The sequence below is a fragment of the Astatotilapia calliptera genome, chromosome 6, assembly GCF_964374335.1.
Source record: "Astatotilapia calliptera chromosome 6, fAstCal68.1, whole genome shotgun sequence".
Lineage (NCBI taxonomy): Eukaryota > Metazoa > Chordata > Actinopteri > Cichliformes > Cichlidae > Astatotilapia > Astatotilapia calliptera.
The window spans coordinates 3,371,501-3,383,878 of record NC_137427.1 but is presented as its reverse complement, the minus strand read 5'-3'; the positions used below and the strand labels follow the sequence as shown (position 1 = coordinate 3,383,878).

The 12,378-nt window shown below is 41.0% G+C and overlaps 1 protein-coding gene across 3 annotated transcripts in view; it reads right to left on the bottom strand.

Moving 5' to 3' along the window:
• The window catches only part of LOC113023571 (ras and Rab interactor 2), a 38,559-nt gene extending 29,980 nt beyond the window's left edge, over nucleotides 1-8,579 (bottom strand). For all 3 annotated transcript variants that reach the window (XM_080302630.1, XM_026169689.2, XM_026169688.2), the window contains exon 1: nucleotides 8,424-8,579. The gene's annotated coding sequence lies outside the window, so the exon portion shown is untranslated. The remainder of the gene's footprint in view (nucleotides 1-8,423) is intronic.
• Nucleotides 8,580-12,378: the final 3,799 nt, after the last annotated feature.

Genomic DNA, 12,378 nt, shown 5'->3' with positions numbered 1-12,378 from the left:
TATGTTGGAACATGTTAAGAAAAGAGTTTTTAGGTAACTTTTCAATGAATTTATGACTCTGCTGTTTATCTACAAGTGATGGAGGCTATTCCCAGCATTTACATCTGTGCAGGATGTCGTGACACTTTAGGGAGGAGCAGTTCAGGTTACAGCACAGGTTATGTTGTAAGGTTTGTGGCTACAGCGCATCTATAGATTTAATGCAGAACTATAAACTCTATTGTTACAATATTGTTACAGAAAATTTCTTCTGTATGAAATATAATGGGGTCATAAATGAGGTCATCTTAGTCACTGAAACTGTTTGGTTACTCGAGGGTTTTCTTTGGCTGCTCTAACCTGGGAATTTCCAAACTACTGGGATAAATATACTAGTGCAATGGCTCAAGTCCAAGTGCTGTGTCAGCAGCACACAGGGCAGCGCCTGTTTCATCACACTGTTTGGACAGGAGACATCTCATCCATCTTTTATATACAGTCTATATTGGAAATCAGATTTGTTTGCTAAGATGAATCAAAAAGTTTACAAGGTGATAAAACAACAGCTTAATACATGTAGCCATGAATTTAAAGATGTTACAGCAGAAAGAAAAGCATTAATCAGTTACATACAGGAAATTGCTCTGCAGGGATTATTTCTGAATCTGGCTTCTGAAGTGACGACGTTCAGATGTTCTCCGTCGTATTTCAGTGATGATGTTTGAATGCTTCAGTCAGACATGCAAAGAAGACCCTGAATCATCTCTAAGTTATGCTGCAACAGGGTTTGGCTGCTGTGGGTTTTATTACAGACAAAACAAGAATAAAATGATTCTAATGACTGAAAGTTAATACTGACTGAGCAATACTTGTTAGTTACAGCCTGAATAACCCACAGTGAAGTCAAACAAATGCTGGTTAAGCTCTAATATAAACTGTGCAGAGACTGCACCCATTTCCTGATGTTCTCTAAACAGAACCGATCGTCTGCTTCAGCCATCGTGGTTTCATTTTGACAAACGAAAGAATGTCAGGAGAAACACACATGACGTGAACTTTACTTTCTTTGTCTTCTTCTGCTGTCGATTTGGTAAAAGGTGTGATAATAGCTGACGTGCCAATGAAATCTGATAAATGTGTTTCCACAACACAAACCTCTGAGCAGCTGATGGATCACAGAGCATGCTGGGTAATGTAGGAAAACAAGATGAGCACCTCTTAACAGCTCCATCAAAAATCACCTTTTTTTTGTGAGAGCTTCCAACCTAAGAAAGAAATTATAAGACAGAGACCTGGCACTGAAACTATGATCCAGATGATTTAAAAAAAAAAAAAAAAAGCTATTTGAAAACGTCCTTCAGGGAGGAAAATTCAGGAAATTTCTCAAGCAATACAGCAAGTAAAATTATCACCCCCAGACGATCCTCGTTCGAAAACTAACCAGAAGTGAGCCCATAAAATCACCAGAGGTGGCTCGTCTTTCCCCAGACTTCTACAAAACCACGAACCCACAGCTGTAGTTGCCGTAATGTCAGAGATTTGTTTCTAAAGTCTCCTTTTGGAGCACTACGATGAACGTTTTCACTGTTACCATCTCGGTTTCAATTATAGGGCATTAGCCAGTGAGCATACCACGGATAATCCTCTGTTTTGAAGCATACCATGACCAAGATCTACAAAATGGACCGAAATGAGTGACTGAGCCCATTAATGCAGCAGGAAAGTGTTTACAGATGTCAGGGGTTGGAATGCCGTTTTCCCAGGACCGGAAATGTTTTTCAACCACAGCTTTCGCCATCCGATGGCCTTCAGCCAGAACGCAAGTTTATTTCAAATCATTTCACTTTATTTTTTCTGTCCTGGAAGATACGTCCATGTTTTTTTACTGTCAACTGGGCATTAAAAGAATTCATGCTAAAGGCACTCAACCATAACAATTCACCCAAACCGTAGCTTGTTACAGTCACACTGTATTCAGCTCTGTGGTGTTGAATTTTCCATCTGACTGCAGTCAGGAATGAAGCTCTGTGCCACACTGATAACAGGATCATTCACGCAACGCAAGCTACAAAACATAGTCAGCACTACTATTATAACACAACAACAGTGCAAAGGGTTAAAATTCGAGTGAAATGAAAGTGTTTAAAGTAATAAAATTCTATTTATATGGCACTTTTCAAGATAATATCAAAGAATGGTCGACAGGAAAACAGCTTAAACATCCAAGTAAAAAGTTCCTCAAAAGCAGAGTCCACAGATCTCAGGCTCGGTGGGAGAGAGTTCAAGAGTCGGAGGTCACTCTTGCAAAAGCTCTGTCTCCTTTAGGTCTCAGCCAGCAGGTCCTGGTCACATGACCTCAGGGACCTGCTGGGGATGTATGGGTGTAAAAGTTCACTGATATATGCTTCTACTCGTCCATGCAGAGTTCTAAAAGTAAGTGGAGTTTGAAGTTGACGTGAAGTCAATGCAACTGAATGAGCAACAGTGTGACATGTGAGGCCTCGCAGCAGCGCTCTGAACAACCTGCAGATGTTCCAAGGAAGTTTACCTAAGTAAACCACTAATTACAAGAATCCAGATGTGATGAAATAAAGTATGGATAACAATTTCCAGTTCACACAATAGAACTCAACTTTTAATGCTTCTTATGTGTTAACAGTGGAAGCGAACCACAGACTTCATATGATCTTACTGGACTAATATTAAAGCTGCTGTGTTGTACAGATCATCAAAGGAGTTTGTGCCTCAGATCTAATGAGTGAATTTCTTGGGTTTTGTATGTTAATTAGTCCTAATTAGCCAATATGTGTGTCTCCGCTTGGACTCCCGTTGTTAAGAAATGCAGCTTGCTAACCAAGCTTGATAGCATTAGCTAGCAACATCTGGCTTCAAAAACAATAACAGCATTTAAAATACTAATGTTAAAGCTTCAGAGTGCATACAATACAATAGCAAACAGTAACTATCATCTGTTTGATGCACTCCAACACTAACCCATCCAACCATGTTCAACCTATAAAAATGGAAAATATTCATTTAATGTTTCAAACTGCTGTGAAACTGCGTGATATTTTCTCACTTCTCTTTACAGCCGGTCTGTAAATGTCTTTCCAGTGGGTTTTTATTCAAACTGTCAAAGACGGCATGAAGTGTGACTTTACTCAAACTCTCAACAGACAAACAAAAAGGCAAACAGGGTCCGTGATGCTGTCAGAACAGCAGAGCATGGCGATGGGGGGCTGCAGGCAGCTGCAGATAAGAACTCCCACACGTGGGTCATGTTATCGCTCTGAGGCAAACCAGATGATGGTGTGGGTGTATGCAGGAAACAGCCATTTGGAGGGCATTTGATTTGAAAGGTACATTTAATCAAAACAGGGCAAAGGAGTTGTTTAAAAAGGATCGACTACAGTAGAGGAAGATGATTAAGTGAGCTCTTTGTGGCTGCAGAGCAGAGCAGTGGTTGTTGGTGAGTTCAGCTGAACCCACTGGCCCAGGGAGGACCTGAAGAATCTGATCACTCACAGATTTTTAAAAGGAGGACAGAAGGGTTGGATTACTCTCATTTTTTCCATGAGCTGTTTATGAATCTCTTGTCAGTCAAACACCAAGTGGACCAACAGCCTGACCTCTAATCACAGCTTTAAGAGACTCCTGAAAATACTCAAAGTGCCAATCAGACAAATCCAGCTTCACATATAATCAGAGTGCCACAGGATTAAATCATGGTTAGAAACTGTGTCAGGCACCAGCAACGCCCAGCCAAAACTTTCCAAACGAAAGGTCAGCTGAGAAAAGCCTGGATATTTTTCCCTGTGCTGCTCCCCTTTAAATTAGTAACAGAAACACTGGATGGAGCTGAGCTGTGAGCTCCTCGGTGCAAACGCTCGGACTTTACCAGACTAGAAAGGAAGATAAAGGGGCAGAAGATGGAGCAGATAGTTTGGGAATTTCCAAATGAGATAAGGAAGAGAAGGGTAAACAAACACTAGAAACTCCCGTCAACCCAAACCAGCCTGTAACCAGTGCTTAAGATGTGGCCTCAAAGACAAAGTGCATCTAGAAGCTGGCTAGAATTGGCTTAACATGACGTGTGAAAACTGAAAAATAGCTGGCCAGCTGTGCCAAATCTGCCTACCAGCACCTCCAAAGTGCTTTAGTTATGAGTAGTTCCTATAATCAGGTGTGTATTTCATATCATATACACATATATGAAAAATGTGTTTGAAACAGGTTTGAAAGTTCTGTCATCAAAGACAAAACATCAACATAAATCCACATTATGTTGAATTTACACAAGACTTCCCTCTCTAGAAAAATACCCCAATAATTTTATTGTAGCTCAGCCAAAATTTGACATATTCATGAGATAAAAATCACAAAGAATGCATGGGAGAGAACGAGAACCCTTAATTTAAGTTAAACACATTTTGTTTTCCTTCTGTGTCTGTAGGACATAAATGTAAGACTCTTCTCCCAGAATCAGCATCTGGAGGTGTTTCTCAGCAGAAGAGGACCTCATCTCCCTAAAACACAAAGACTCACGATACAGTAATAGCAGCAGTGCATTTAACATTGTGACTGTAATGATTTTTGAATGAGCACTTTGCAGTTTTGCAGGCTTACTTATTATAGATTAAAACACACATATGGCAGCAAGCAGCTGAAGAAGCATCCTCACAGTCAAGCACGGAGAGGAAACGTCATGCTTTGGGCTGTTTTTCTGCTTAGTGTACAGGATGACTTTGCTGGATTGAGGGGCCAATAGGTCACGATACGTATGTCACATCTTGGACAAGAAGCTCCTTTCCTCACGCAGACGATGGGCCTACATACTACCACAGCAACAACAGGGAGCTAAAGAAGAAGGCCTTTCACGAAGTGGCCTAGCCAGCCTCCAGACCTCAAGCTTCAAAGTGACAAACGGCAAATAAGAAACCTGAATGATTCAGAGAGTTTGTGGTGAGTTGAGGCCCAAATCTCTCCTGAGAAGTCTGCAAACCTGACCAAGTAACATCTTACTGCTTTAAGGGTTTCTCCATCAAGTAATAAGTCATGTTTTGCATGTGATTAAATACTCATTATACTCAGTAACAAGCAAATCAAATCAAACTTTTAGGTGATTAAAATAAAATTATTTCTTTGTAGGTGAGCAAACTTACAAATTCAGCAAATATTGGAATTATTTCCCCCACTGTAGGTACTAAGATGCTGCAATGATTCATTACGATGAATGCAATCAATGTTGTTTCCTTGAAGAATAATTCTGGTCTATTCTCTATTATCAGTGGCTGTAATATTATGTACGGTAACCAATCGAGTCATGGAAATGTTTAAACACTTGAATTCCCTCAAGACAAATGAAACAAATGAGTTTGGTAGATAAATTCTGGCATTTAAATGTTCAACCAGAGACTTTTTCTTTACTTGAAATCTTTGTGAAATAACACATACAGTCAGCGCAAAGCCAAAATGGGAAAACCAGAACCCAGCGCGTTTCTGCAGGATCACAGCGGACATCAGTGAGGCTGCAATCAAAGCGCTCAGTGTTAACATCCCCAACCGGACGCTTTACTCTCACACCAACCCGAGCGGCCGTTTCCCCGTCCAGCCAGCATGACGTCACTTTCCATAAACCTGTTTGGAGTTTTCAGTTCTGCCTTGAAGGTGCGGGCAGATGTGATTTAAACAAAAACTCTGTTCTTCTAAAGCCAATGCAGACAAAAACAACATCAGCTTCATAACCCAAATCTGACAATCTGGCGAGTTATTTCTCATTTAAAAACCTTTTTGCTGAGTCATTTCCCCTGTGCAGCATGTAGAAAGGGTGCAAAGTGCCAAAAATGCAGTAAAACTAATCTCCTTAACAGATTCCAAAGAAGCTTAGATGAGGAAATTGGGAGCTTATTAGGCCTCTTCTAAAAAACATCAGCTAACTATTTGTTTAGGAAAGAAAGAGTCGGATATGCATTTAGGTGCAGACATGTTTTTGGATAGAATCACTTCCTGCAGTTGTGAAAGCGAGCTGGGACATGTTGCCACCAGATACAGAAATTCTTTCAATTTCAGGAAAACCCCCACAAAATCCAACCTGTGGATTAAACAAGTGAGGGACTGTGCGAAAATTATTGCAGGGAATAAAAGGATCACAGCTGAGGAAGGATTAATACGTCTTTCATAAAGCGAGTGAGGTAACTCATTTGGTAGAGCAAGGAAAGGTAGCTATTTTTCCATTATTTCACTATTATTATTATTATCACTGTTAGTGTATAATAAGGTGCACCGTCTGACATGTATTTACATTTTTCTCATTAGTCTAGTACGATTAGTTTGTTTTGCATGTACAGATAAAGAAGAACTTGTCTATGCATACAGTCATAGCCAACCTATCATCTGTGCTTATGGTGGTTTATGTGTTATACATTTTTTATATATAACACATCTATATGTTTTATAGATATATATATAAAACATATATATCCACATTTGTGTGTTTGTCACATTCATAAACTGTGAAGTGAAAAGGGAAGTGAAGACGACGCCTCTCACAAACATTGTTAAAATTATTTTTATGACCTTTTTTTCAGTTGTGTCACATTTAGCAGAGCAGTAGCTGAGAATCTTCCTGAAAAGGTTAAATATCATCAACATGTTTGCTGACGGACTCGCTGCTATAAACCTGCACAAATCATCCCGTCACAGCCCTCTGGGAATGACAGCTTTGTTCTTTCTTCTATCGTTAGACATACGCACCTCACTGGAAAATGAACAGTAACATTCACAGTACAACTTCAGCTTTGAAAATGAAGCCTTTTTTAATAAGGATAAAATCTTTGCATGAAATTGTCCGCACACAGAACTTTTGTGTCAATCCCTTCTCTTGTCCTTTTCTCCTCTATGACTAAATATATCATTCTTTGTGACATATTAAACTTCAAAACCTAAAATAACGGGTTTAATGGAATCTCCTGCCAATTGTATGCAGACGATACACAGCTATGCTTTTCTGTTAAGCCCAACATCCTCAGCAGCCTCTCATGCCTCAGTGAATGATTTTCTGCCATTCTTTGTTAGACGTATCAAAGTTTCCTTCATCTCATTTATAGTAAAACTGAGGATTTTATGTTTGGCACGGACACTTTTCCCTAGGAGGTCAGTACAGTAGCTCTTGCCAGCACCATCAAATCATCTACTCAGAACCTCTGCATCATCTTTGACCAGCATCCGAATTTTGAATCTCACATCTCTCAGCTCACCCTTGTTTCCCTCATGTCAGAGATACTGCAAATACGTCAAACCTTTCAATCAGTTCCTTTCCTATTTAATCATCTGGAACTTTTCTCTGGCCTTGATTATTGTAATTCTCTCTTCACGTGTATCTCTCAGTCCTCCATAGCCTCCCATTAGTGCAGAGAGCAGCAACACGGCTGATAAGAAAACTAGCCAGTGCTCACATATCCCACTTATTTATGGATCTCTTCACTGGCACCCACTGAAATTCAGAATAATCTTTAAATTCCTGTTATTAACATATATTATATATATAACATATATACACATATTAACATATAAAGACCTAATTGCTGGAACCAACCTCTTCGATCAGCCAATCATGGTCTCATACTGATTTTAAAACCAGAGGTGATCACATTGAGTTTGTAGTGTAGCCCCCAAACCCTGGAACAACCTTCCTCAGCCTATCACGTCTGTTAATTGTTTTAAACCAAGTTTTTATTTACACTGTGAAGCTCTTTCTAGCTCTGTGTTTTCCAAAGTGCCGTAGAAATAAAATTATTCTTTGTATTAAAACTTGCCGCTCACCACAACACCCATTAAATCATCTGGCCTTGGTCAGAAAGCTTTTTTTTACGTTTAAACCCTGCTAGCCTGGCACTGGGGACAAAGAGATTTACTATATTTCAGAATTTGTTTTGGCCTCACAGGGGCATCAAAGGGTCAGAGTAGAAGAAAGAGTGGAAAGGTCCAAAAAGTAAAGCACCCTGAGGGGATCTTGTGTTTTTTACGACAAAGAAGAGTGTGATGGTTTCTACAGTGCCTAAAGTAAAACTTTTACGTCTGGGTTTGATCATATTTGAAAGAAAAATCCAAAGCTTTGAAGTCGCAGTTTGATTTACAGCCATGAACATGTGTTTACTTTTACCAGCAGCTTTATGCTTTCAGTTCATGATGGAAAAGCAGCTCAGCCTCATGTGAACTTTACAAAATGCTTCTGCTGTGATAAAATCAGCTTATTTTAGCGATGCCGCTGCAGAAGGAAGCGAAAAGGCGCCCCGTGTAAACAAAGTGCGCAGAATAAACAGACTTTAGCGCATGTGTCGCTGTTCCTCTGCAGCACGGGAGGAAAACTCCCGTCACCCGTGTCTGCAAACATTTTAACATGTCCTGCGTTTCCTGAAAGTTTTAGAACTACTGCGTCCACTAACCTTACTGTGGTTGATCTAAGTCGGTGTGTTACTGCTGCTTTTGTCCATGATAAAAACCCTCCGGGATGTTTCGGTTTGTCCGACGGCACCGAGGAGCTTCTGGTCCCCCCCAGTGTCTGTCGGTTACATCCTTTAACGGAGACTTCGGGGTTAGACAGCTGAGGTGTTGGAGACACAGGGGGAGGAACAGGGGGGAGAGGAGGAGGGCGGTAATACGATGCTTCCTTCTGATTGGCTGAGACATGATTTTACCTTGAGTTTCCTTTAAACGTTGAGGAATTCATTGCGTCACATCTCGCACTGTCTTTAAGTTTTTTTTATTTAACAGTCTGCTGAAGTAAAAGTGAGGATTCAAACAGTTGAACAGACACAAAATGATTTCTGAGAAGTGATGGCCTGTCTGTTTGTTTTCTCTCCCTGCAGCACTGGTTTGGATCGTCATCATCGCCACACCAACCCTCTGCATGTGCTGCTCCACTTCTTGACCAGTATGTCCACTGTCCCTCCTCTGCACATGTCCAAATCATTTCAGCTTTGTCTCTGTTTGTCTCCAAACCCCACAGCTGGTCGTGTCCCTCTGATGTACTTCTAATTCTGTCCATCCTGCTCACTCCCAGTGAAACCTGAACATCTTCAACTAGGCCTCTTGTTTTTCATCAGTACCACTGTCTACAAATCATACATCACAGCAGGTCCCACTCCCATCTTGTAACCTTTGCTTTCACTCTTACTGCTATCCTTCTGTCTAAAATCACTTATCTTCACCCACTCCACTCTGCCTGCACTCTTCTTCACCTCTCTTGTGCACTGCTTTGGCTGGTCTTTAAACTCATCTGGGGCGGCAGCATCTCTGCTGGGGACAGGAAGAGACTGAACAGGCTGATCCGAAGGGCCAGCTCTGTTCTGGGATGCCCTCTGGACCCAGTGGAGGTGGTGAGCAGTGTTGGTCAAGTTACTTGAAAAAAGTAATCAGTAATTAATTACTGATTACTCCCCCCAAAAAGTAATCCCGTTACTTTACTGATTACTTATTTTCAAAAGTAATTAATTACTTAGTTACTTAGTTACTTAGTTACTTTTTAAAAACACGATTTACAACCTGAAGAGGTGATAAAGTGATAGATCTTTCAGCCCAATTCTACTTTTTCTACATAATCCATCATACAAAATGTAATCAAATGGAAAAGTCTCTTTTTTTAACTTGTTTTATCAGTTTTAATCTTTTAACTTTATGCATCAAGCAAAACATTTAATTATATGCAACATTCTCTGACTTGAATAAATTAGTTTAACATTTAAACCTATTTTCTACACATTCCAGCACATAAAATAAAATATTTTTTGTGTTTTCACTCACTCTTTCAAATAGATGCAAGTAAAACACAGCAGAAAATAAATAAAGTCAAAGACTCAGCGGTCCTTTTGCTCTATTTTCACCTGTAAAGCAGGAGCAGGGTAGGCGGAGGGTTACCCTGGTGTAGGTGTGCTGCGGTCAGTTGAAGAATCCGCGCGAGTTTCTCTGTGAGTTTCCCATCACGTCGTAGCTACTCGGTGCTTGCTCGGAAGTTTAGGGGTTTTTTTCGCTGTAAAAACAAGTTTTCTTCCCACGCACAGCGGACACTAATGTTTTTGTCACTTTTTATGGAATCAAACTCAAAGTAAGGTCAGTACTTCCACGCTTTAAACGCTGCACGCTCATACTCTCTCCCGCACTCCATATATTATCCATTGTTGATCTGCACACAGCTGCTGTCACCAACGTCGCACTTGCTTACGTCACTGTCATGAGACATTCTCGCAAAAAAAATCACGGTTTTAGTAACGCAGTAACGCAGCGTTCCTACGGGAAAGTAACGGTAATCTAATTACCGATTTTGCAATAGTAATCCCTTACTTTACTCGTTACTTGAAAAAAAGTAATCAGATTACAGTAACGCGTTACAAGTAACGCGTTACTGCCCATCTCTGGTGGTGAGTGACAGGAGAATGGTGGCTAAGCTGTCATCCCTGTTGGACAACATCTTCCACCCCATGCAGCAGACTGTGACAGCACTGAGCAGCTCCTTCAGTGGGAGACTGCGGCACCCACGGTGTGGGACGGAGAGATTTCGCAGGTCTTTCCTCCCCACTGCTGTCAGACTCCACAATAAAGACTTTTGCAGCTGATCAAACACACAAACCCACACATGTGCAATAAGACTGCTATATGTGCAATTCTTCTGACAAAGTTGTATTTTTGTATTTTCCTACTCAGTTGTATATAGTATTTGTATTTGTATTTTATTCTATTGTATATAGTATTTTATTGTATTGTATTGTATTTTATTGCATTCCAGTGTTTTCTAATTTCTGCTACATAACTTTGCACTTTTGCTGTAACAAAACAAATTTCCCACCTGTGGGACTAATAAAGGTCATCTTATCTTATCTTATCTTATCTTATCTTATCTTATCTTATCTTATCTTATCCTCTTCAGTGCTCCTTGCATCTTCACTGTCTTCCTCTCATTCACACACATGAATTCTGTCTTGCCTCTACTGACTTTCATTCCTCTTCTCTGCAGAGCATACCTCCACCTCTCCAGGGTCTCCTTCACCTGCTTCCTACTCTCTCTACAGACCACATCTGTGAACATCAGAGTCCACAGAGACTCCTGCCTGACCTCACCTGTCAGCCTGTTCATCATCACTGCAAACAAGAATGGGCGATCCCTGATGCAGTCCCACCCCCACCTTCAACCCATCTGTCACTCCACTGCACACCTCACCGCTGTCTTGCTGCCCTCATACATGTCCGGCATCACCCTCATATATTTCTTTGCCACTGCTGACTTCCTCATGCAGTATCACACTTCCTGTCTCAGCATCCTATCATCTACTTCCACAAAGACACAGCGAGGCTCCTTCTGACCTGCTCCGTATTTCTCCATCAACACTCTCAAAGCAAACGTCACGTTTGTCGGAATCTTTCCCAACATGAAGCCTCGATTCAGTAACTCCCATATCATCCCACTCTCTGAGTCGCACTGGATGATAAAGCTAATCAGATAAATGTTAAACACATGCATGTTGGTGAATTTCTCAGGAACTTCTGTTTAATTCAAGGTGGAGTGAACTGCTTTGGTTTTTCCCTTTTATGAACTGAAAAACGAAACGCCTGTGGCTCAGGATGTAGAGTGGGTCGGTGGTTTGATTCCCGTCTCCTCCAGTTTGTGTGTTGAAATAAATCGGAGGAAGCCGCTGCACTGAATCGCCTTTGAAACCTTTTGAATACAAGCGCGCTCACATTCACAGGTGTACACACGGGTGCTCACAGACACAAACTTTTTTGGCTCCTACCTCAAAGCACACTGTGCGCTGTCGATCCTACATGCTGCACAATAACGTTTAATATTTAGTATTTACTGTTATATTCACATAGATCATCGCGATGATGTTGTTTATTATATTGTCCCTTATGTAACATCTGAAAATAAAATTAAATAAACAATAAAAACAAAGGTCAATCAAATGGATCAATACGACAAGGCCGGGATGGTCCACTTGGTAAAGTAAATCCATTGGGCATCTTTCTTGGCCTTTAGACAATAATTCTGATGGCAAAAGAACCAAACGGGACAGGCGGGGGACAGTTTGTTTGCATTCATTTATGCGCGGCTCTCTTGAGGTCCCGCCACAGCATTTCAGTCGGGTTGATGTCTGGACTTTGACTGGGCCGTTGCAACACTTTGATTCTTTTTCAGCACGTCTGTTGGAGATTTGCTGCTGTGCTTGGGATCACTGTCCTCTTTCAAGTAACAATCTGAGCTGAGCTTCAGCCGTCGATCAGACTCTAGAATACTTTGGCATACAGAAGAGTTCACGGTCAACAACAGGTCGTGTGGCAGCAAAACAAACCTGAAACATCCCCCCTCCACCGTCACGTTGACCGTTGGTATGAGGTGTAGGTGCCGAT